Here is a 25,487-nt window from a genome sequence, read left to right as displayed (position 1 = left end):
GTGGTGAGATAAGAAAAGCAAAGCATTCTGTACATTGAAAAGTGGTATAGAATAGTGGTATTGTTGACTATCCGTATTACTTTCCCATCAAGTCGTTTTAGGGAGGTATATACTTTCTAAAGATGGTTTCCCTTCCTCAAGCAGTGGGAAATCCAGGCTAAAGAATAAGAATTGCTTTGAGGTTGTAAACATTGGAAACGTTTATGTAATTATGAGGTGCAGAAGCTTGCAAATAGGCAGGAGGTGCTATTCCCAGTACATTGTCTATCCCATTTCATAAAATCCAAAACAGAGCCAGTGTGGTGTGGTGGTTAAGAGCGGTAGACTTGTAATCTGGGGAACCGGGTTTGCGTCTCCGCTCCTCCACATGCAGCTGCTGGGTGACCTTGGGCCAGTCACACTTCTCTGAAGTCTCTCAGCCCCACTCACCTCACAGAGTGTTTGTTGTGGGGGAGGAAGGGAAAGGAGAATGTTAGCCGCTTTGAGACTCCTTAGGGTAGTGATAAAGCGGGATATCAAATCCAAACTCCTCCTCCTCCTCCTCCTCTTCTTCTTCTTCTTCTTCTTCTTCTTCTTCTTCTTCTTCTTCTTCTTCTTCTTCCTACTCAGATCCAAGTATTGCTATACCAGTTTCTAGAAACCACAAAATGGGAGAGTTCTCTTGTGTGAAGGTTTCCCACAAGAATCTGTTTGGCTCCAGTGAGAAGAGGATGCTGGATAAGATGGACTATTGGTCCTATCCAGCAGGATCATGTCCTTATATTAAATTCATAATAATATAAGGAGAATCCTGCTGCATCAGACTAAAGGCATACCCTCCAATATTTCTCTGATGAAAATAGGGACGTCCCATTCCATAGCGATTATTTTACTATTTATACCCCACACATCTTACTGGGTTGGCCCAGCTACTCTGAGCAGTTTCCAACATATATAAAAACCTAATAAAACATTAAACATTTAAAAAAAACCTTCTCTATACAGGATTGCCTTCAGACGACTCGGGGGTCGGATAACTCCATACCCTCCAACGTTTCTCCAATGGACGTCCTAAGGAAAAGTGGGACATTCCAGGATCAAATAAGAAACCTGGACAGCTTCTCTAAATCAGGGACATCCCTGGAAAATAGGGACACTTGGAGGGTCTGCAAAGGCCCGCCTAGTCCAGCATCCTACTTTCACAGTGTCTAATCAGATGACAATGAGAGCACCACGTTGATTACTCCCCAAATAATCAGATTTGCAAGTGGGTGTGAGTCAGTGTGGTCAGAAGCCAGAGATGATGGGAACTATGGTCTGAAACATCTGGAGAGCACCATGTTGATTACTGGTGTGTGCTTGAATTCCTCATGCAAAATAGGGACAGTTTGGAGGCCCCCTCAATCGTGTCAAAAAGGATTTGGTCCATTGGCCACTCAAAGATTGTCAAACCTTTCTTATGTGTGTACAGACTGCCCAGGCTGAGCAGCCATTATGCAGTATTTTCCCAAATGTGCATGTTATGAGAACAATAAAGATAATAATCATTGAGAGGTTTGATACGTATGCTAATTGCGAAAACCATATTAGATAGCTGTTACTGTGAAACAGTGGCAATAACCTTAATGAACTTGTAATGAGCTTCTTGTTTTAGCTGGCTTCAATCCTTCCCCCAGGGTGGCATGCATAACATACTATCCTCATAACTACCCTGTGAGGTAAGTTAAGCTGAGAGTGTGTGAGTGGCTCAGTTTCACCTAAGGAGTAACATGGCCGGGTAAGGTGTTGAATGAAGTCAGGGCTGATGGGCACCAAGCTGATGAATGCTGCCTCAGCCTGACACTTTATCTATTAGGCCGTGATATCTGTCCCTGTCAGCTGCTTGTGGTCCTGCTTAGGAGTTGCCAGTGAGAGAAGCCTTGCAACTAAGTTTGACCACAAGTGATCCAGGGTCAGAGCGCAAGCAGCTATTGCTCCTGTGGCACTTGTTAACAAATTACTTCATATTAGCATGAAAGAATAGAAGTTGTGCTTGAGACAGCAGTGTTCTTCTCATCTCCCATACTATTGAAATATAGATGGCATATATATTCCTGGGGCAGCTGATGTGGTACCCACCAGACGTTTGGGACCACAACTCCCATCAACCCCTGCCAGCATAGCCAGCGTTCAGGGAAGATGAGAGTTGTAGTCCACAATATCCAGCAGGCTGCACTCTTGTAGATGCTTTAGAGCTCTGCTTTCCTGCACAATAATAGGTGTTTGGCATAAGAGAGCAGCATGACTCACAAAACCTGAAGATTAATAGAGTGGACCTAGGATATCCTGGAAGTTAGCCCTCATCTGACATTTAGAAACTTGGAATAAAAGTAAAGAGAAAGCAGGACACCTATTTGCCATATACTTGCTTAAGTTACCTCTGCCATTTGGGTGAGCAAGCCATTGGATTTCTACTTGGAACCTCTTTGCTATGCTCAGGTTCCTTGTGTTTTGACAAAACACAGGTCAGTTGCTCCAGTGGAGTGCCTTAAAGTAATTCCCACAGGGGAACATATGTAAAAACTGTTTTGCTCCAACAATAACACTTGGAGGTGGGGCGGGTAGGAGGTTGCAGGAAAGATCTTTGAGCAAGAAGGCTGGCTGATATCCTGCCAAGAGAGCATTCCTCCAAAACCCATTTCCACATCAAAAGACCTTTAGAAATAATTGATGATATAAAATATGCCAAATCACCTTTTCATTGTCAGTAAGTAAAATAAGTAAATGTTGTTCCTGGTAATCTGTGGTCAAAGCTGAAAGAACAACATCCCCAATTAAATGAAAACCCAAACAATTGCTTACTTTAATTTGGGCACCAACTTCCCTGTGTACATTAGATGCATCTCACCCACTGAGTGTGGATTTCTTCACTCTTCATCAGGCATGCCTTAAAGCAGCTTTAGTAGACTTGCTTGTGCCTGCTGAAGGTGTTAGTATTTCAGTGCAACAAGGAAAAGTGTTAAATTCCACGTTTTCACACACTTTGTTTGATAAATAACAGAGCATGCTACAATGCTTAGAGACTTCCCCCTCAAGGTTTACCTACAGGACAAGGCAAAGGTGAAACCATACCATTAGCTTGTTACTTGGGTGAAACAGAGCACACCTCTAACAAACCAGTAAAGCCAGGGGTCTCCGCCACTGTAACACTTCTACAGTATCTTGGTTGTATATCTTCAAAAAAATATTCCATTTTGATCTGACCCTTCCTCCAAGGATCTCAGGACTGCAGACAAAGTGTCCCCACCTCTATTCCATCTTCATAGCAACCCTGTACCATAGATTAGGCTAAGGCCACAATCCTATACTCACTTGCGTTGGTTGTAAGCCCCACTGAGCTAGAGATGCATAGGATTGTGTGAGATGGAACTGGCTGTGGGCTTTGCAGCTGAGTGGGAATTTAAACTTGGCTGTCCCTGGCCCTGGTCTAACAGCATAACCCAGGTTAGCTTTTTTTTGCCCTCCAGATGTTGTTGGACCAACACCCAGCATGGTCAACCATCAGGGATAATGGGAATTGTGGTTCAACGATATCTGAAGGGCACTGTGTTGGTCAGCCATGTTCTAACAACTACAACAGTTCTGCTTTGGCCAAATATAGTGGTTAGAATGCCAGAGTAGGGCCTGGGAGACCAGGGTTCAAATCCCCACTTGGCCATGATGCTCACCATGGCCTCTCAGGCTAATCTACCTCACAGGGTTGTTGGGAGAATAAAATGCAGGAGATGGACAACCATGTACGCCTCCTTGATCTCATTGGAGAAAAAAGTAGAATAGAAATTCAATATATAAACAAATAAATAGATGTGCTTGGAGGCACTCTGTATAGCAGCCCAGCATAAACACAGGATCACACAAAAGTGATCAGCACTGAGATGTGTATATATTTGCTCAATATGTGTATATATTCCCTAGCTACACCATCTCTGGCTTTCAAGACACAAGGAACACTGTCATTTTTCCTGTCGGCTCAAAGCAGCAGCAGCAGCAGCAGCAGACTCAGGCCCAGCCTGTCAGGATGCCCCAGTGTCTCTCAGCGCTGCTTTGTCTTTCAGACATTTCATCTCTCTGCAGCACTGCCTGTAATTAAATCTAGGCGGCGAGTTAGGAAATGCAATACCAGATGATACAACCAGTGGGGAATTCACCTAGATCTGCAGGAACAGCACAAAAGAGCCCTGATGAGTAATGGACTCTAATACAGAGAATGACAACAATGAGCTACTAAAGATTTTAAGCTCCTTAAAAGTGGGGAGGAGAAGGGAGTCAGAGGCTGCCTCACACAAATCTTTGTGCAAGGGAAAGCATCCCCTTTTGATTAGCGCTCTAAACAATCAACTGGTGGGCTGTCTGCAGCAGACCACCTACACAAGGCAGCCAAGCTCTCCCAGGACTGAATGGAAAAGCAGCCTGCCTCCCCCAATACACGCATGCAGCACAGGGGATGCTGACGTTACCAAGGTGGCTTGGGAGGTACGTATTACTCAGATATCTGAAGCGGAGGAAGGTGTTCAGTTTCCCACGTTGCTCTTAATGAGTTGTGTGTGGTGGGGCCAGAGAGGATAAAGATGTTTTATCTATTAGATTTGTGTCCAATATTTCCTCTAAAGCATATTACCGGTATGTCCTGCCTTTTAGCCTTATGACAGCCCTGTGAGGAGTAAGCTGAGAGACAGGGGCCGACTCAAGATCACCCAGTCAGTTTGGGGGCTATGGGGATTTGACCCCTGCTCTCCCCACACCAAGGGTAAGGTAAAGGTAAAGGTACCCCTGCCCGTACGGGCCAGTCTTGACAGACTCTGGGGTTGTGCGCCCATCTCACTTAAGAGGCCAGGGGCCAGCGCTGTCCAGAGACACTTCCGGGTCACGTGGCCAGCATGACATCGCTGCTCTGGCGAGCCAGAGCCGCACACGGAAACGCCGTTTACCTTCCCGCCAGTAAGCGGTCCCTATTTATCTACTTGCACTTTGAGGTGCTTTCGAACTGCTAGGTTGGCAGGCGCTGGGACCGAGCAGCGGGAGCGCACCCTGCCGCAGGGATTCGAACCGCCGACCTTTCGATCGGCAAGTCCTAGGCGCTGAGGCTTTAACCCACAGCGCCACCTGCGTCCCACACCAAGGGTGGAATTCAACTAACTTTTACACAGGGGACACACACCGAAATGAACTCGACTATGGATGGAATTCATCATAGTGCTAAGGTGAATGTTCTGTCTGTGCAAGCTTTTCAGCTTGTCAAATGGAACAATACCCCCTGTGTGGCATTTTGGGGGTTCTCCTGACTCCCCCAAGGCTCATTTGGGGAGCATGCAGGGAGGACATGGGGAAATCGCTGTGGCACAAGCGGAAATCCTTGCTCAGGGCTTCTATTGACAAGGTTCATTAGGTGAATCCTAAACTGGGGCCATTAATTGTGATGGGTCTACTCTAGTCCAGCCCTCCAGCCACATTGGTTCTTTCAGAGATTGAAGGCTTCCCAGTCCCGCTTCCCACCATGCCTGGCTGACTCCTGAAGCCACATGCGGATATTCTGGAGGCATCGATGCATTATTTTCTTAAAAGGCTGCCAGGCTGTTAAATCTTCAAAAGCACATTTGCATCAGTTTCATGAGCACCTTAATCCTGGTCTAAGCATAATGAGAGCTTCCCAGATTCTCAGTTTTCAGTTGTATGCACACATGGTCCTTTGTGTTGATTCCTCAGGGCTGGCCTAGGACCTTTTGCTGTCTGAGGTGGAGGACAAGATGGCGCCAGAACCTCCCTCAATTCCACGTAAAAAGGCTGCGCAGATCAGCAACCAACCTTTACTTCAGTACTGGTGCTGAGATAGATGAGGGCAGTAAGCCATGAGGGCCTGTGCAAGCTAGACTTGGAAGCCACTGCCACCCCACTCCTGCATCCGGCCTCTGAAACATCCTCATTCTGCCTAACCGTAGGGCCATCCCTGCGAAATAAAAGGGAATGATCACAGCTCAGTGCAAGAGCCTCCACCTTGCATGCAGAAGGTCTCAGGTTCAACCCCTGGCAGGTCCAAGTAGCATTGGGGAAAGTCTCCCCATCTGAAATGCTGGAGAGATGCTACCAGGTACTGCAGACAATGCTGAGCTACATGGACTAATGGTCTGACTCTGTGTCAGGCATCTCTCTTTGTTCCGACAAAAAGGCAGGTTCCTTTCCACCTTCTTGACTCCCCTAAGGTCCAATGTAGAATGAAGGTACATGCTACAATGCACCTTGTACAAATCACTACAAATATTTTTGCTTGCGCAATGGAACATTCTCCCCACCCTTCCATTTTGGCCATACCCACCACAGGCATGCAGGCCCCAGAAGGTTGGCCAAAGGCATATGTATAAGGCAGGCATAGGCAAACTCCAGCCCTCCAGATGTTTGGGAGTACAATTCCCATCATCCCTGAACACGTCCTGTTAGCTAGGGCTTCTAGAGTGTCTTTCATTGGGGTGAAACAATTCATTGGGGTGAAACAATTCATCTAAATTGCATTGCAGATTGTGACATAGCCTAAAAATACTGAGTGGCGCTGTGGGTTAAAGCCTCAGCGCCTAGGACTTAGGACTTGCTGATCGAAAGGTCGGCGGTTCGAATCCCTGCGGCGGGGTGCACTCCCGCTGCTCGGTCCCAGCGCCTGCCAACCTAGCAGTTCGAAAGCACCTCCGGGTGCAAGTAGATAAATAGGGACCGCTTACCAGCGGGAAGGTAAACGGCGTTTCCGTGTGCGGCTCTGGCTCACCAGAGCAGCGATGTCACGCTGGCCACGTGACCCGTAAGTGTCTCTGGACAGCGCTGGCCCCTGGCCTCTTGAGTGAGATGGGCGCACAACCCCAGAGTCTGTCAAGACTGGCCCGTACGGGCAGGGGTACCTTTACCTTTACCTTTACCCCTGCCCGTATGGGCCAGCCTTGTCAGACTCTAGGGTTGTGCGCTCATCTCACTTAAGAGGCCGGGAGCCAGCGCTGTCCGCAGACACTTCCGGGTCACATGGCCAGCATGACGAAGCTGCTCTGGCGAGCCAGCACCAGCGCAGCACACGGAACGCCGTTTACCTTCCCGCTATAAAGCGGTCCCTATTTATCTACTTGCACTTAGGGGTGCTTTCGAACTGCTAGGTGGGCAGGAGCTGGGACCGAAAGATGGGAGCTCACCCCGCCGCAGGGATTCAAACCGCCGACCATACGATCAGCAAGTCCTAGGCACTGAGGTTTTACCCACAGTGCCACCCGTGTCCTGAGAGTATTACTGATAGTAATACTCTGCAATAAAAGATTAGAGTTTTGAGAACTCTCCTATAAACAACCAATGAAACAATCAAGCTTGCTCCAAATGGGATAGAGTGACACTATTTCAAATAATTACCTGGTACCTTGGGAAGCACACTGCATTATGATGGCAAAATTTACCACCTAGAGGAGAAAATGGCCATAAATACTGGTTTTTTCATATACTACTAGCAACTAAGCAAGGGATGTGGGCCAAGGCATATGGATGGTTCTGCCCTAGGAGGGTAACTAGAGCAAAGGACTGGTTCACACATTTATTTTTAAGTGGTAAAACTCGCACATGAGGTGTTACCCACCTTATTTTCATATGGGGAGCCATTTGCCTGAAATGTCTCCTCTGTGAAAATCCCTGCAATTACCACATCAAATAAAACACTTCAAAATAATATTTTTCCCAATAGCAGTAACCTTTTTTCTGTTCTGTAAAGGTTATTTTCAGTGCTACAATCACAATTTCTCAGACCATGTGGTGGGCCAGACTATATTTTTAAAAAGAAAAAAAAAATGAACAAATTCCTATGCCCCAACAAATAACCCAGAGATGCATTTTAAATAAAAGCACACATTCTACTCATGTAAAAACACCAGACAGGCCCCACAAATAACCGAGAGATACATTTTAAATAAAAGGACACATTCTACTGATGTAAAAACACACTGATTCCTGGACCATCTGCGGGCCGGATTGAGAAAGCAGTTGGGCCGCATATCTGGCCCACGGGCCTTAGGTTGTCTACCCCTGCCCTAAGCAGCTTACTGTCCTCAGATGTGGTGGAAGATGCTGTCCCATCCCTGCTGCTGAAATAAGATTCAAAAGCCAATCTGGTCAGGGGGGCGTGTTGTATTGCCCATCTTCTGCCCATCAGGCTCCTCATGATTGACGTTGACACAGCTCAGTCTCTTCCCTTACTTAGCACAACCAAAACACCACAACAATTCAGCCCAAGGAAAAGCTGCTCTGAGTACCTATTACATTCCTATCAGCAAGCTGAGAACTTTTCCATCTTTCCCTTGCAGCAGCAAGAGCACCTCTCCTCATGAAACTGAACAGTCTGGGTTTCAAGTCCCCTGGAGGAAAATTGTGGCTCATCTGAGAACACGGTGACACAGCGGAGTCAAACAGGAACACAGGAAAGGACAGGAAGAGCTGGGGAATGAGGGGCGTCATTTTCAGGTGCCCAAAAGAGAAATGCAAAGAAGGACTAAACTGCTAGGTCGCTGCTTAATCCCCAGTAATTTTGACAAGCAACTAGAGAGTGAGGGAAGAAGCAGTGTTGTAAATTATGCTTCAGTGATCTGGATGTGACTGAGGAGAGCGGGGAGGAAAGAAGATTAGAAGAAGGGGATTAAAAAGAAGGAGAACAGCATAGAAGGAGTCAGATTGAGGTCTACAAAGTGGTGTAACTGACAAAATGTCAGTATATATTGCAGGTTACCCCTGTCCAGAGGCGCCCGCTTGCAAGGGTGATGGGGTGGGGGGCAACGTTGCAAGTGTCTGACGTCAGGAGGAGTCGAGGATGGAGCCGAACATGGCGGTTGTTATTTAATATGTTTATAGATGACCATAAGTACTGATTGTTTAAGGACCTATTGATCTTTTTCATGTGTACAGCTGGAAATATATACGGTAAACACAATATTGGAAAATGGCTGCTAACTTGTCTCTAGAGGTATGGTGTGATGCACTATAGAACAAAGCTGTTGTGGAGAAACTAACAAAACACCTCATGAAGGAACACAAGGGCCAAAGATAATTTCAAAACAGTATGGTTCATGTTTATTCAGTACACTGGAAATGACCTTATTGTCTCTTCACCAGTGGCTAAGTGTGGCTCACTCTGAGACAGTCTGATAAGACAGAGAGTAGAAGACACTTAACTGATATAATCAACTCTAAACTATTGTATGGACCTGCCTAACATTTGACTGTATGATGTACATTGTATATATGTGGAATGTTTCTTGGGGGATAGAGGTATCTGGGGCTTCTCTGTTATAAGCGTTTCAGAAGCTGAAAAATAAGGTTTTGAAAACCGGTGCGTCTACTGTACTAGGAGCACATCAGATCTCACTCATTCTCTCTTTCCCTCTCTCCCACCTCCCTTTCACAAACACATACTTCCCAAAGCAAAGGGCATATGACCCTTTCTTCATATGAAGCTTAACAAGAGTAACTCCAGAGAGAGGATGGAAACATGGCAACGCTACCGGTCGAACCCTGCGAGTTCGAATTCCAGCTATTTCTGAGGATGCCTCTGACCTGCCCTCTCGCACACACTGCAAAGGAATCACTTTCATGAACTTAATCTCCAGAGTGTCTAACAGGGAAAGGGGAAATGAGGGAAAACATTTTCCTAGCAATGCCTGGCCATTCATCTTGCATGAACGGAACAAAGAAAACAAGCATAACCCTTGCACCGCAGCCTCCAGCCTAGAATTCTCACTCAGGGTGTGTTTATGGATTTCTTGGTTGTTCGTCCCCCAAGGAATGTCAACAATAAAAAAGTGGGCTTGGGTTGTATCTGGGTTAAGATAAGCTAAGAGAAAGTTAAGAGAAGTAACAATGAACTCTACCTTGTGAAAGGTGGCATTTTGTTTTTGCCCCCCACCCCCAAGCAACAGCATGTTTATCTGCTCAAATGTTTATTTGTTTGCCATTTTCACTTCTTTTTGCACTTTGAAATCCACTGCTTATGGGGGAGCATGTTTGTTGCACAGACCAGCCAATCAAAGCTGTGCACAGCCCTGCTCTCCATTCAGACTTGGGGACTATTGCATTAGTTATCCTGATTATAATGGTAGCATTTCTGTCCCAGTTCCTAATGTTCCTTTTATGTGCTATGGACCATAAAACATAGAAATTATGAGGTAATGAAACATCATGAAAATGGAATGAAGTGGTGTCTGAATACAGTCTCAATCAAATCAGCCCTGTGCAAATCCAGCTTCTACTCAAACATGAACAACAGGCTCCTCCTGGCCCTGAAGAAAAAGGATGGGGAACCCGTGCCCCTCCAGATGTTCACAGAATCATAGAACTGTAGAGTTGGGAGGGATTCCAGGGCCATCTAGTCCAACCTCCTGCAGTGCAGAAATCATTACAGTCGTACCTCAGGTTAAGAACTTAATTTGTTCTGGAGGTCCAGTCTTAACCTGAAACTGTTCTTAACCTGAGGTACCACTTTAGCTAATAGGGCCTCCCACCACTGCCCCATGATTTCTGTTCTCATCCTGAAGCAAAGTTCTTAACCCGAGGTACTATTTCTGAGTTGGTGGAGTCTGTAACCTGAAGCGTCTATAACCTGAAGGATCTACAACCTGAGGTATGACTGTACTAAAGAATCCCTGACAGATGGCCATCCAAAATCTGTTTAGAAACCTTCAGTGAAGGAGAGTCCACCACCTTCTGGGGGCGTCCATTCCACTGTCAAACAGTTCTTACCATCAGAACATTCTTTCTTGTTACTTGAATCCTTTGGTTCAGGTCCTCCCTTCTGGAGCAGCAGAAAACAAACTTGTTCCATCTTCCAGGTGACAGCCCTTCAGAGATCTGAAGATGGGCCTCATATCATCTCTCAGTCTTCTTTTCTTCAGACTGAAACATACTCAACTCCCCCAACTATTCCACAAGGTCCTGCTTGTGAGCTCCTTATTGGGTCATCTGGTTGTCCCTTTGGCCTGATCCAAGCCCTTCTTTCAGTTCTAATATGGCTCCTGGGAGTCCCACATCAATCTGAGGGCCCCATGTCTGACTACCCCCTTTCTACAGCTAATTCAGCTTCCTACAAATTCCACCATCCCTGACCATTGGCCATGCTGGCTGGGCCTAAGGAGAGTTCAGCAACACCTGGAGAGCTGTATGCTCCTCTTCCTTGTCAGAAAGACAGCGAGTGCTTTTCCAAGGTGGGGTCCCTGCCAAAAAATATGCATGGCTGCACACCCCCAGAGTGAAATTGAAGTGACACTGGCAATTAACTGAGCGTTCAGTGCAGCAGATGATTTCTCTGTTGTTACATCTTTACTATAATTCTGAATGCTAACAAATTAAGGGGAATAATGAGAAAACTAAGTGCTCCCACACATATCTCCAAGGATGAAACTGGCCTGTGTGCCTTTACTCTGTTGGAGTCGAGTATCTTGGATTAGATGAACTATGGCTCTTACAGGGAGTCAGGTTAATTTGGAGCATTTTTACTAAACCACTTTGACCAGAAAGGGGGGGGGGTGGTTTACCTCCTGGTTCAAAAACAAATCTGGTCCCATTTCCTGAAATCTGATCCAATCTGATATGACATGAACTTTCAGCATTATAGTGGCCCCAAGTCCTTTATCCTGTACCATTATCCTTTCCAAAAAAAGAGAGAAGTTTTCAGAAGGAAGGAGAGCAAATTAAGGCAAATGGGAAGACAAGAATGCTGGCAGAATCTCTGAGCTTCTTTTTCTGCGAACCAACCTCCCTGCGGACACCGCCCGCCTGCTGACATTCCACCAGCACCGGCTGAAGAATAATTAGCCAAGGCAGCTGCTGGAACGTTGGATTAAAATGATACTAGATGAATTTCATTTTGCTCCATTTCACTTGATTTGAGCTTTTGCTGTGCTCCCTCCCTCCTTTGCCTGCTCCGACTGCTGCTGTTTAACACCCACATGGCAATTCCCCTAGTAATTCTGTTCCCTGCATGTGCATTCAAAAGAACCTCATTTGAATGTCTGCTACCTCTTTCCCCCTTCCATCATAAGACTGTGACCAGATGCAGATTTCATGGTTTCAACATCAATTGAAAAAAAATTCTCCCCCGCCCCACACATGTTTACCATCTGGCCTGACAAAGAGTTCTGTGGAACCTGAAAGTTTGCACACTGTTTTGTGATATTTTGGTGGGACTAATAAAGGTATTGTTGTAAAATGGAATTTGAAATATTTTTGATGAGCCAACATGGATACCTTTACTCTCTTTGTGACTTGGGGGAAAAAACAAAATTATACACTCCTACCAACTGCTAGATAAAGCCACCCAGTTTGGCTGCAAAAAGAATGATCCAAAATATGAAATCTCATAGGCTCTCAAACACCGGTGGCCATTGTATGTCATCTGTTGCATACTGAAAATATGATTACAGTCTAGTCATCACACACACACACCCCACACACAGTGGTTTTCAAGATACATATTTGCTAGGGAACTTGGCTTTATGTAGGATTTTTGGAGAAGCTTAGTGTTGATGGAAGAAATTCTTTGAAAGAAAGCTAATCACTGCCACTGTTCCCATGTAAAGCACAGCTATAGATGAGTGTTGGGTGCACTATAGTCAGGGGTAGAGAATCTGTGGCCATCCAGATGTTGTTGGACCACAACTCCCATGGCCAGAGTGTGCTTTACACTGGAGGGCTCCAAACCAACCACAGCTCTGCTCTAGAGCATACTCTCACTTCACAATGATTGGTGGTGAAGACAAGTGGTGTCCCACACAAATTGAATTTGAATATCCTAAAATCCTGTGCAACATTTAAAGGGTTCTTTATGTTCTCTGTAGACAGACTGACGACATTGAAATATCAAGTTGACATACCTAGTCAAATACTACATGCATGCATGTAGGCCAAAGGCTATCAGATACTATAACATATTGACTGTTTGATCAAAAAATGAAATCAAGTATCACTTGAGAATATTCGGCAGATGTTTGAGCAGCCAAAGGTCACTGGCAGAATTTTTCATGCTAAAATGCAACTGCAAAGTCCCAAATAGGTAGAGTAGCCCCTGTGAGCTGTATTACCATGGGCAATACGGAACTGCTCAGCCTTGCACTGCATATGAAATTCATAATTGGCTAGGCATGTAAAGTTTAGTAAGTAATTGGATATATCGATAACTGGATGATCAGTGGGACGTAATTATAATCAGCAGGGACAAAGTCTAACTGTTCGAGCTAAGGGACAAAGGCACATTTGTCTATTTTTAAAGGCTATTTTGGCTCTAACACATTGGAGCTGGATCAGATAAGACTAGCCACTGAACACAAACAAGGGCAGCAAGGATTCTGTGAGGGCTGCTGCCACCTCTGATGACTCGCCTGCTGCTCTCTTTCTCTGGCAGGCTCATGAACCCTCTTCATTCTGGCTTCCACAGGGTGGCTGGATGAGGAGTTCAGTTTCCACCATGCCACCCAAAGGGAGACTGCAGAGGAACTGCAGCTGCTCCTTCCACCACCAGCTGTCTGTGGTGCAACACCGAGAGCATAGATAGCTAACCTTTTATCAGCCAAATTCACCCTTCACCAATTCTCCCAGGGCTCCATGTCAGTGTTGCAGGTGGTCTAAGCAATTTTGAACACATACTGCCACACAGACAGAGACACATAGCCCACCTCCTCAACTGATCCAGGCAAACCAGCTGAGGAGGAGGGTTGTTAATTCCCCCCTACTCATCAAGTGATTGATTTGCTGGCCAGGAAAGGGGTGATTTGTGGGGTGAATGCTGTGTCCAGTAAAGAAACAAATGAATCATGTGGGTTGTTGTTGTTTTTGGGGGGGTTAAAATTTATTGTGGGGGCTGGACTAGACCCCTGAACAAGGGCTTAGAAACCCCTGGCCTAGAGAGAAAGAGGATGAGCAAACAGGCAGCACTGCAGTAAAGAGAGGAGAGAAGTTGTCAATTACTGTTTTCTGTTTACGGTAATATCTCTCCTCACCGGCAATAGCTGACAGTGGGGACCTTTTTCAAAAGTGTGCCTAACATACTGTGCAGTTTGTCTTCAGGTCTCAGTGAGCGGTGACATTTATGCTATGGAAGTGCAAGGAGAGCAGAGCTGCACCTGCCAGGTGCAGACCTGACCAGAAGCTTCCTCCTCTTTCATCCGTGGTAAGAGATCTAAGTTCCCGATAGGATTAAGAACTGGAAGCATCAGGATGAAAGGAGGTGAGGGATAATAAGTGCAGGGAACCTCAAAGAGCATGTTAGCAAACTGCAAAAGCTGTATCCATTCTCTCTCTTATGGTCACATATCCGTCTACTGCAAATATACCCAGGTTTAAGGAAATTTTTAAAAGCCAGGAACATTTTTGGCCAAACCTGGGATGGTAACGGGGCTGAACTGAGACCACCAAGAGACACTCAAAGCAAGAGGCACTGAACTAGGCACTGCTTCTCACCTGTCTCTTATGGTGTGGAAGGAGCAGGAAAGGGTTTTGGGTGGTAGTTTTGGGTGGCGCTGTGGGTTAAACCGCAGAGCCTAGGGCTTGCCGATCAGAAGGTCAGTGGTTCAAATCCCCGCAACGGGGTCAGCTCCCGTTACTCAGTCCCTGCTCCTGCCAACCTAGCAGTTCAAAAGCACGTCAGTGTGCAAGTAGATAAATAGGTACCGCTCCAGCGTAAAAGTAAATGGCATTTCCGTGCGCTACTCTGGTTCACCAGAAGCGGCTTAGTCATGCTGGCCACATGACCCAGAAGCTGTACGCCGGCTCCCTCGGCCAATAAAGCGAGATGAGCGCCGCAACCCCAGAGTCGTCCACGACTGGACCTAACGGTCAGGGGTCCCTTTACCTTTACCTATGTCCTACTTTGCAGAGCATAGTCCTACCCCAGTCCAAGGCTGCATACAAATCATGTACTTAAAAGGCATTTAAAACATGCAACCATGCCAAGAATCGTGTGTTAAGGGGTGCTGGGAACTGTAGCTGTGTGAGGAGTAAACTTCAGTTCCCAGGGGGTAACTATTATCTAGGCTTCCCCACTATGGTAGGACATGTGGTATTTCTATTTAAATTTTAGCAAACATTTTGAAATCTGCACTGATGCATATGAATTAGCATGTGGAAATGTTAAGCAAATTCATATTCTCTTTCGTCTTCTTGTTTGACAACATGTAAGTAGTACCCTAAGGAAGACTGAGAGAGAGGCCTCTCATACTGGCATCCACACCATATTTGTAAAATATGGTCTGCATGTGCAGTTTCAGCAGGTTTATACCCAGACTAATGACAGGTGAGATGGGAGAGCAGAGAGGGAGGGATGGATAGATAAACTCATTTAGGAATCAGTGAGGACAATAGAGTCTCAGTTCTGCAAAACAACCCCCAATAAGATCAGGACTACTGGGGGTGGGGCAAGGGAAAGAATACACAAGGCTTCAGTACATACATAGGCTTTGTCCCATTTTAACTGCTGTAGCTTTACCTCAAAGAATGCTGGGAATTGTAGTTTAAAAGTAATAGGAAACTGCCAGAGATCACTGGCGGAGGAAGAGGAGTGCGGGAGGAGCACACCACCCCCGGCAGCACAATCCCCAGGGTGCCATTGCGGCTGTGTTCACCCACCCGCACTGGGCGCCCCGCCACACCATGCCCCCAGGACATGCGCCACGCCCCCTCCTGCTCTCCACCCCTGGTGCCGGAGCATGAAGCTCCACCACTGCCAGAGATCCCTAGCCCCCCTCTTGGAACATTGTCCAAGAGTGCAGTTTAATTATGCAGTGTAAAGAATGTGCAAGGCCTTTGAGCAATGCAGCTCTGGGACCAAGTCTTGCATCCTGGCTTAAACATGTCAAAACTCACCATTTGGAGCTGCGAAATGTGGGAGACAGCAGCTCTGAGATGCAGAAATGTGGCTGGGAGTGTGCACAAAGGAGAAAGAGGAAGGCCTGAAGGGATCCTGATGGACTGAAAACTTGCTTGAATAAGCTGTTACTTCACAGGCATTGGGTTAAAAGAGCAATTGTGTATTACTAGCTGATTTAATGATGTGTGTTCTAATGCCTTTGCTTACTTGTCTGTTGTATTTCTACAGAGAATCTGTATTTTGCTGTTTGTTTGTAGATCTGGGGACAAATGTCTTGTTCTGGGGTGTGTCTGTGTAGTGTTATTCATTTGTGGGGTTAGGCTGTATGTTGGACCCTTCTAACCCCTGGATCAAGCAAGTGTTCAAATATAACCCAGGATAGCTTCCTGATAAGGCGATTGTCTGGGTGATGGGCCATTAAAGGGAGCAAAGGAAAGGGGCGCTGTGTGAGATTGCAAATGGGTAGGGGGTGGAAACACGAACCCTTAGAATCTCACACCACTCAGAGATCCCCCCCTTTTCTTTTACAGAATACATTTTCAAAACACACAGAGAGATCTTTTGGTATTTCAGTTTTCTGGCAATGGGACATCAGCAAATCCTCTTTTTCGTTTTGGAAATATGAACACTCTGTTCTGAATCATCTATAGGTTCACTCTGCTGATATTCACAGCTATAATCTAGCTCAATCTAGAGTATTCATAACCTTCTTTTCTGAGCATAAGGGGGGGGGGGAGTTTCACATTTATCTTGATCCGTATCCCAAGTTTGAATCACAGAAACACAGGGTGGAATTCAGTGTCATAATCATCTGATTATGTGCAAGCATTTCATCTAGCCAGCTGGAACAACTAACTTAGTCGTGTTCATTCAGTTGTATGGTCGTACTCTGGGTAAAACTGAGCTGAATACCACACATGGAGTTAGAAGGAAGCTAAGAGGTCATCTAGTTCAAGCCCTTGCTCAGTGCAGGATTTGCAGTGCAGGATGCGTGCAACCAGAACACCACCGAGAGGAGGCTCCCCAGTCCTTGCTTAAATGCCTCAGAGACGGACAGCCCCCCCCCCCGGCTGCTCAAGACATTTTGCTGCCTGAAATGGAGCAGCAAATGGTGCCCTATTCCCACCATAAGTCAAGGTGCATGGCACCCAAGGCCAGCCAAGCTATTTGGGCAGCTGAGGCAGAAAATCTAGTAACTGTCTCTTCTCCTTCTTGGCTGTAAAAAACACAACAATTACAAATTAAATATTTCACAACTTGCTGCTCTTTCATGACACCAGACTCAGCGACTAGCCATCAACTTGGGTTTGGACATAATGCTACGCCAAACTAGTTCCAAGTAGCGTGGCAGCAATAGGACCAGAGAAAGAGCACATGGTGGCTGAAATATTCACTCCAGAAACTCACTTGTATTTCCTCATTTCTGCTGAGCTATGGTTTGGCTCAATGTTACATGCAAATTGGGCCACTGCCAATCAGTTCTCACCATTAGGGGAGTGTGCTGCCTCATGCTTAGCCAAAATTTGCTTCCCTGCCATTTCTAGCTCTTGGGTCTAGTCCTGCCTTCTGGAGCAAAACAGACCAATTCTCCTCCATCTTCAGCTGTTCCTTTTATACTTACTTTTCTCTTCTCCAGTCTAAACATACCCACCCAGCTCCATCACATTAGGATCCTATAGCTCAACAATTAATAGTTAGCAAATGTTCTTTGTACCCCCAAGCAGTGCACTTCTCCTCACCCAGGAGGTGTGCCAGAGCCGTCTCTAATCTATGGCTAGCAGTTTCTCCTTATTGAAAAAATATTAAGGCAGAAACAAAGGGAGTGCAGATTTCTTCCCAGCAGGGATGTGTCTGCATCGAGACTACAGTGTCTCCCCAGCTAGCTTGCTTTTAATAGACAAATTCCATCGCACAGTATGGAGTACAAACAAGATTTCTCCACCTTCATTACAAATAAAGCCAGTGGGAGCAAGGCAATGATCAATAATGCCATGTCTATCTTATCCTGGGCGAACCTGCAGAGGATCTGGAAATGTGAGGCAAAATCAAAGGAAAAGGGAGATCCTATCTGAAGTTCAACATACTCTTTCATCTCACAATCATGCCAGCTGGCAAACACTATTAACACGAATCAATATCCCCATGGGGTTGTGGTGGGTGAGATCACACACACACACACACACACTTCCAAGATGCACTACTAATACAGTCTCAAATTCTATTCCTTTTTTGCTTTCTCATTCTCTCTCTTCACTCTTTATCTCCCTGTTCACCCTTTTCTTTTGTGTCCTTCTCAAGTAAGCTTCCAATAGAGAAAACAATTATTCATCTCATGAGCTTTCATGCTGACCATCTTTCTTTACTGGTAGGAGCGTAAATCAGTGAAAAGTCTTTAGTCTCTTTGCACCAAACTGTTATCTCTTAAATTGGCAGTTGGGAATACACCTAGAGCATCTTTTGCCAAGCTGGTGCCCTCCAGCTGCATTGGACTTCAATTCCCCTCAGCCCAACCAGCACCATTGATGGGAACTGTAGCCCCAAACACCTGGCTAGTGAAGACTGTCCCAGAATGCATCTTTATGTACACCCTTGAAGTAATTATAATATCTAAATGACTTTAATCAAGGTTCTCCCTTCTGAGAATTAATTCATCTTTCCTGTTTATGCCTGTTGATTGGGCTTCATAAAGACTTCCTTTCAAAAATCTCAGTTGCTATGCTGAAGTTCTAGCTTTTACTTAGCACAATGTTGCATTTTAGAGGTGGTCATCTCCCTTCTCTGTAACTGTAACCAAAGACATGCTACTTTTTAAATAAAATCTACCATTATCTATTGTTCAGGTCACACTCCTTTAAAGAGATGTAATTACTAACCGTGTGTCTTTCCCTTTCGCCTGCAGTCAAAGAGGGATACTTGACTGCAACAGATTAAGGAACTTTTTATCTGATCACACAGATATACAGGCAGCCATCAGTTAGTTGCAAAGAAAAAACAAAGGTTTTACTCATAAGAAAAAACAAAGGTTTTACTCATACACACAGATGACAGTTGACAATAAGCAAGGACTTGTGCCTGATTGGGCTGATTCCATGAGCACACCTCAATCTAAAGTCAACTGCATTCATTTCGAAATAACTTCTAAGAAATGTATGTAAGAGCAACATACCTAGTATATGTTGCCTGTCTCTACAGAAATAAACTTATGGTTATAAAGGCATGCATACTTCACACATGGCAGCAGCATTTTAATCATGCAGACATAAGAATTTTCTTTGTAGCACATAAACAAAATATGTATAGAGTGCAAAAAAAATCAAAAAGTTGAGAGCTTATTAAAAACAAATTCATTTTAGTAGCCCACACATATACACACACTTCTATAAAACTATTATCTGAAAAGAACAGTGTCCAACCATGAGCAAAAGTAAACATATTATAAGCAAATGGTCCCATATGCCTGCATACAATTGTCTTATATTTAAAACAAATCTAAATTGAGCCAAAGAGCTCTGATCCAATAGGATTTATTGTGTGTGCATATGCACATTATTTATCTTTCCACTGCAGACATATGGGTATGTTTAGGACCCTATCCACATGCAGCTACTTGTCTTCGTATCCACTTAGGGTGACTTTCTTGGGAATGAAAATATATCTCCTGTTATTCATCAACGATCCACAGATTTATGTGAACATACTGATTGCAGGTATAACAAAACACTATTCAAACAAATGGGTGTGTGCGTAAATGAGAACATATGATTATCATTCACAGGCACTGGCATTCGATTCATTGCTTAAAATAAGAATAAAGGGCTACACACACACACACACACACACAAAAAAAAAAAACACACAGAGATACAGCGTAACATTATATAGTACACAGTGCACACACATTCACAAAAATGTTACTCATGCTTTCTTCCACCAGACAAGACTTTGTAAACAAAGAAAGAGAAGAACACTGCCTTACTTTTCCCCCCTCTCTCCTCCTTTATGTGATTTCTTCCCTGGTGCCTTAATTTCAAGACTTCAGCAGAGCAGGAATTCTTGGGCAGAGATTACACAAAAGCAACTAACCAAACCGTTGAGCGCAAGAACACCGATTGACTCAGGATAGAGCTTGCTAGCAAAGAAAGGACAGAGAGAGACAAAGCCTAGCAATAAGAGCAGTGTTGAATAGGTATCTTCCTAATTGTAAGAGAGGGGTGTGTGTGTGTGTGTGTGTGTGTGTGTGTGTGTGTGTGTGCAAGGAAGGGCGGAGGGAAGCCCTTGGACGAGTGCATATGAAGAGGCCTCCCTCCCTCCGGCATAGGCTATGGAAAGGAGCTTTGCAACCTGAAAGTGAGGTTATTGAATACATTATTCCCCATCCCTTGCTCTCTCCTCATTGGGCTGCAGCGCAGGCAAGACTTCTGCATCAATGGTGTTATGATGAGATCTTTACATTCACCGCACAGTTCCACACTGTTACCTTCTGCTAGGGCAGGCTCCTGGATCTGGGCATTATTACCCAGTTAGGAAGCTCAATTAAGAACCTAATTAATTCTAAAGTGAAAAAGCACCAAATTAATTTGCAGTCTCTCTCCCTCAGGCACACACACTATATTATTTCTGTCTCCCTGCGACCAGATTTTAAAAATCACAACTCTCAATTTATTTTATGATTTCAACACGACAGGAAATTACAGATAGTATTCTCTGTCTCAAAGAGCAGTGCCTCCTTTATGAAATGTAGCTAGCCATCTATTGTTCGCCACCAGCACTTCCTTTGTATCTTTTGGCTTCCCTTGAGGTCCGTTTCTGAGGTGGCAATTTGCAATCACAGACTAGCTTATAAAGAGTGACAAGATATGTGGGGGTCTGTTTAAAGGACAGGTCATCCAAATCACTTTTCTGGAGTTGAACATGGGAAGAGGACCTGATAGGAAGCTAGGATTTGGTCCATCTTTGAAATGTATCGGTCCACAAAAAGTGAGCACTCAAGACTGAGTGATGCACACTGGGGTCTTTCCTTATTAGGCTGGGCAGAAAAACAGAAGCCACCGCTCCCCCTTCCACCCGCCAGCATCTGTGCAACTTTCAGAAGCAGCAATGATGGTACAAACATTGTGTGCTCTTGATCTTTCTTTTTGACTTTGTTCCTAGCTGGGCTTCTTTTTAAAAAAAATATTATTGTTATTATTTGGCTTGGCGGCTTTCATTTGCATGATCCTCACAATGGAGCTTGACAGAACTTTTGTTCTTAGTGGATGAATGGTCACTAAAAATAACTGTGCCGCTGAAGATTTGCTTCTGTAATTCTTTTCATGAAGTGAATTGCCATTAAGAAATGTTTTGCAATAGGAGTCCAGTTCTGCAGAACCAGGCTGATCTACCCAGAGATGGGGGGCTCTGCCTATGACTCACCTGGCAAAGAGGTGAATACAGTTTGGAGATATAGTTTGCTGCTTATCTAATGTCTAGACTCTAGTATGATTGCCACTGGTGGCTGTATCTACAGATCTCACTATCTGCAGAGCACATGCAGAATATTGGTATCCCACAGACCCAAAGGAAATGATAGGAAAGGGAAATTTAGATAAATGCAAAACTCTGCAAAGGGGGCTCTGGCACTTTTGGGTGCATCCAAAAATGGCACAGCTTGTTTTGTGAGATTTGGTACTGATAACTGCAAAAGCAAATGGACTTATTCACACATTTCACCCAGCAGTCTGCTTATGATGCTCAGTCCACAGCCCTCTTTTCCAATGTAAAATCTTGTATCCAGTGGCAGAGCAAGCCAGTTGGGCGCCTGGGGCAGCACACGGGGTGGGGTGAGCCAGGGCAGGATGCTCCATGGAGTCTGCCTGCCTGCTCCCACTCAGCTGCCCTACAGCTGAGGGGGAGGTAGCGGGCAGACCGTTTGGGGTAGCGCAGAGCCTGAGGGTGCCCAAGCCACTGCGTCACTTCCAAGAGAGATGAATGGCTTGGGCACACTGCAGGCCCTGCAGTGAGTGCCACCCAGCATTTTGTCACCCTCCTCAGTGGTGACACCCGGGGAGACTGTCCCCACTGCACCCCCTTACTCCGCCCATGCTTGTATCCTGCTGAACTGTCTCTTGACTGATCCTTCATGCTGGCATCCACCTGTCTCAAGAGACCATGGAGTGTGCCTCCGGGGTGAAGCCAAACTGCTGCTTTAGCAGCACCAAAGTGACCTCCCCGGGGCACAAGCCTGGGCAGTGTGTATGGAGCTACTGAGCTGCCCAGATGACAAGATCGTCCTCTCAGCCTCACTGATGTGGTCCAAAGGAAAGCAGAGCAATACGTTTGGCACCAGTTTGGCTGCAGGAGTTGCCAGAAGAAGACCTACAAGGCACCATCAAACCATCTTAGGGACTCCACTCTGGATTTGTGTAAGCCAGCCTTTCTCAACCTGTGGGTCCCCAGATGTTGTTGAACTACAACTCCCATCACCCCTAGCTAGCAAGGCCAGAGCTCAGGGATGATGGAAGTTGTAGTCCAACAACATCTGGGGACCCACAGTTTGAGAACCGCTGGTGTAAGCCTTCCTTAGCCTTTTTTTTTCCTCCCAAAGATATCCCACAAGGCAGTGGAGTTTTCCTTCTCCTAAATGGGCTACCTTCCCAAGTTGACAAGCCCCATCTGCCCCTCACTTGACCCCTATAACACATGCAGAAACCACCTTCTTGACTGGACCCACTATTAGTCTTGTCTACTCAATCCATCTTCACATGCAGGGCAGTCCCTAACTCACCAAAGGTTTGAGACCCATCAGCTACCCTCACCTGGTATAGCTAGTCAGTCAAAGCCATTCCTGGGATGTGGTTGCTGTTGTATGCTGGCAAATTCTAGGAGCCATAGATGAGAGTTGAGTGCAGGGTGGGGACCAAAAGTGCACAAACTACCCCAGAAACAGCATGATGTGTCTCCCACCAGAGAGGTGCTACCTAACACCTCATGCAGCCCCCCCCCCAAAGCTTGATGCATCCCAAATATAGTGGAATCAGAATAGAAGTAACCAGTGCTATTTTTCTAGAAAAAGAGGTGCTAGAACTCACCATAAACATCCCCCTCGTTCTCTTAGAATGGCAATGGCGCCCACCTGAGAGGTGCCGAAACTGAGTTCTGGTGAGTTCTGGCTGGAAAAAAGCTCTTTGTAACCTTCTTCTATCTGCTCATTCATGCCTTAACTTTGTTAACTTGTATGGTAGGCACCACCCTCTCCTAGAATTCTGCACAGCTGTATCACTATTCTGGACCTGGTGAGTTCACAACTGTAGTTCAAGATTATTCTCCCTGCCCCCCACTCCACCCCCACTGCCGCCTCTGGCCCGGTGCACTGCAGAAATGTATTAAAATTATGTAAGAACGTGTGATTTCATAACCACAATTACACAAATTTGGTATTATTGAAGGAAAAAACTGGAGCCACACTTCCAGTAGGAGGAAGGATATTGTGCTATCATGCCACATCACGTTCCACACGCTCACCAGAAAAACTTCCACAACAGTGCATGGCTTTGACCTCTTACTCTGTCCATAGTATTTTGTTGTCTACATGTCTCATGTTTCTCAGTGAGCTGGCTTGCAGCACCTCTTCTCTTTTGTAATGCCTTTCTGAAAAGGTCTCATCTGAACACACACAAACACACCCTTTGACACCTGTGACTTTGTTTGATGCATCAAGGGCACAGAAAGCAGAAGGCATGATGCACACAATAGTGAAGGTACAATGGTGGATCAACTAAATTCACAAGATAAGAATGAAAGAGCAGGAATTCAGTGAAGGGACTCACTCTGAAACTTCCTTAAACTCTCCACTAGCAGGTTCTCCACTGAATTATACCATGTGACCTGAAGTAAACACAATTCATTGCTTGTGACACCAGACCAGCAATATGAGCAGCAAATCACCATCTGAGTGAGCCCATAGCAGACCAGGGGTAGCCAATGTGGCCGTGCCTTCCAGATGTTGTTGGACTACAGATCCCATTATCTCTGACCACAGACTGCGGGGACTGATGGGAGCTGGAGTCTAACAACACTGGATACCCCTCTGCAGCTGATCCAAGAATCTGCTCTAACAATGGCTAGATAAAATAGTCAAAGTCTTTTATTTGCACAGATATTAGCTAATTTGAATATAATTTAAGATACTATGCCAGCCAGAGGTTTAATGTGCTGTACAGATGTGCAGTTTGTGGTTTTCTTTGACAAGTACCCAAATCTAAATTGTGGCCTATTCATTTTCTTTCAGAACTTCCCATCACCTAGAATCAAGGCGGGCAGGTTGTTTTTATATTCATAGCACACCTGAGATGGAGTCAAGCTACCACAAAGTACATAATCAAGACTGTGTGTCCCCAAAGTAATCAGATGTAGACACTGAATTAACCATTCAGCAACACCAGATTAAAGCATCTCAAATACTATGAGAGCTAATGAGCAACAAAATTATTGCACCTCTGTGAACTTCAAAAGCAGCATTTGCAAACATAATGGTATTTTCAGAAGCATCATTCATGAGCACATATGAGGCAGATCTGAACTTAAAGTTCTTGATGGAAGCACCATGAAAATTCAGTAGAGCAATCAGATTGATTGAAAGTTGTCTATGAATATTTAGTTGTTCTCTATTTGAAACAGGAGCTGGAATGGAGAGATATTTAACCGTCTGGTTTTATAATTCTGCTTTAGTAGCAGTGTTCTGTATCACAGCTATAGCAGCATCCTAATCCCTGCATACAACAGACAGAGGTATCCAGGCCTTTAAGAAATCCCCTATGAAGCTTTCCCTGCTCCTAGAGGTCACTAATGTGACACATAGCATGAATTTTCAGTGCCCCATCCTTATAATACAGTTGGCCTGCCACTGTTATTTATTTGCTATTACATTTATATCCTACCTTTTCTCCAAAGAGCTCAAGGTGGCAAACACACTTATTCTCATCTCCACAACAACCCTGTGAGATAGGTTAGGCTGAGAGACAATGACTGCCCCAAAGTCACCCAGTGAGTCCATGGCCAAGTGAGGATTGGAACCCTGGTTTTGCAGGTCCTAGTCCAACACTCCAAGATGAACTTAAAAACAAAATCAGTAAGTATGCTGCTCTCAGGAGTCCTCACTGCTCCAGCTTCCCACACTTCAAATAAAACTCAGGGGAAGCCACCATAAAGTAACTTTTCCCATGTGTCTTTTTGAAATAAGGAAGCCCGGGTAACCGGGGAGAAGCTGGAATGCAATTTCAGTCCTAACAGTCATGCACGGTAGAAGCTGATAGCAAGTAAGGAATAATAGTTCTTTCTGCATCATAAATTGGAAGGAAAAGGTGCGCCCTAAGTTGCACTGCAGAACACCAATGAGGTTGACATTATCTGAGTCACGTATGCATCCCTGGCATTCAGTACTGACCATCACAAATGGAAGGAAAGGCAGATTTCAGAATCGGTCTCCCCCAAAGTATAAGCTGCAGAATCCTTAGCAGGTTTTGTGTTGCAGAACAGCCGTCCAACTTGAAGGCACATCCCTTCCTTTTTTTTAAATAATTTTTTATTGTTTTTCAACACAAATAAAAAACAGAACAACATACACACATAAACAAAC

The 25,487-nt window shown here is 45.1% G+C and overlaps 1 protein-coding gene across 2 annotated transcripts in view; it reads right to left on the bottom strand.

Moving 5' to 3' along the window:
* Window positions 1–25,487, bottom strand: part of BLACAT1 (BLACAT1 overlapping LEMD1 locus) — an 82,274-nt gene that overhangs the window by 38,289 nt on the left and 18,498 nt on the right. The window contains exon 1 of one of the 2 annotated variants that reach the window (XR_014565926.1): window positions 19,851–20,190. The exons of the other annotated variant lie outside the window; for it this stretch is intronic. The gene's annotated coding sequence lies outside the window, so the exon portion shown is untranslated. Of the gene's footprint in view, window positions 1–19,850; window positions 20,191–25,487 lie in introns of those variants that run through there. 2 annotated transcript variants of the gene reach the window in all.

Source organism: Podarcis gaigeae (assembly GCF_964106915.1).
Source record: "Podarcis gaigeae genome assembly, chromosome: 6".
Lineage (NCBI taxonomy): Eukaryota > Metazoa > Chordata > Lepidosauria > Squamata > Lacertidae > Podarcis > Podarcis gaigeae.
This window is presented reverse-complemented; position numbering and strand designations above follow the sequence as displayed.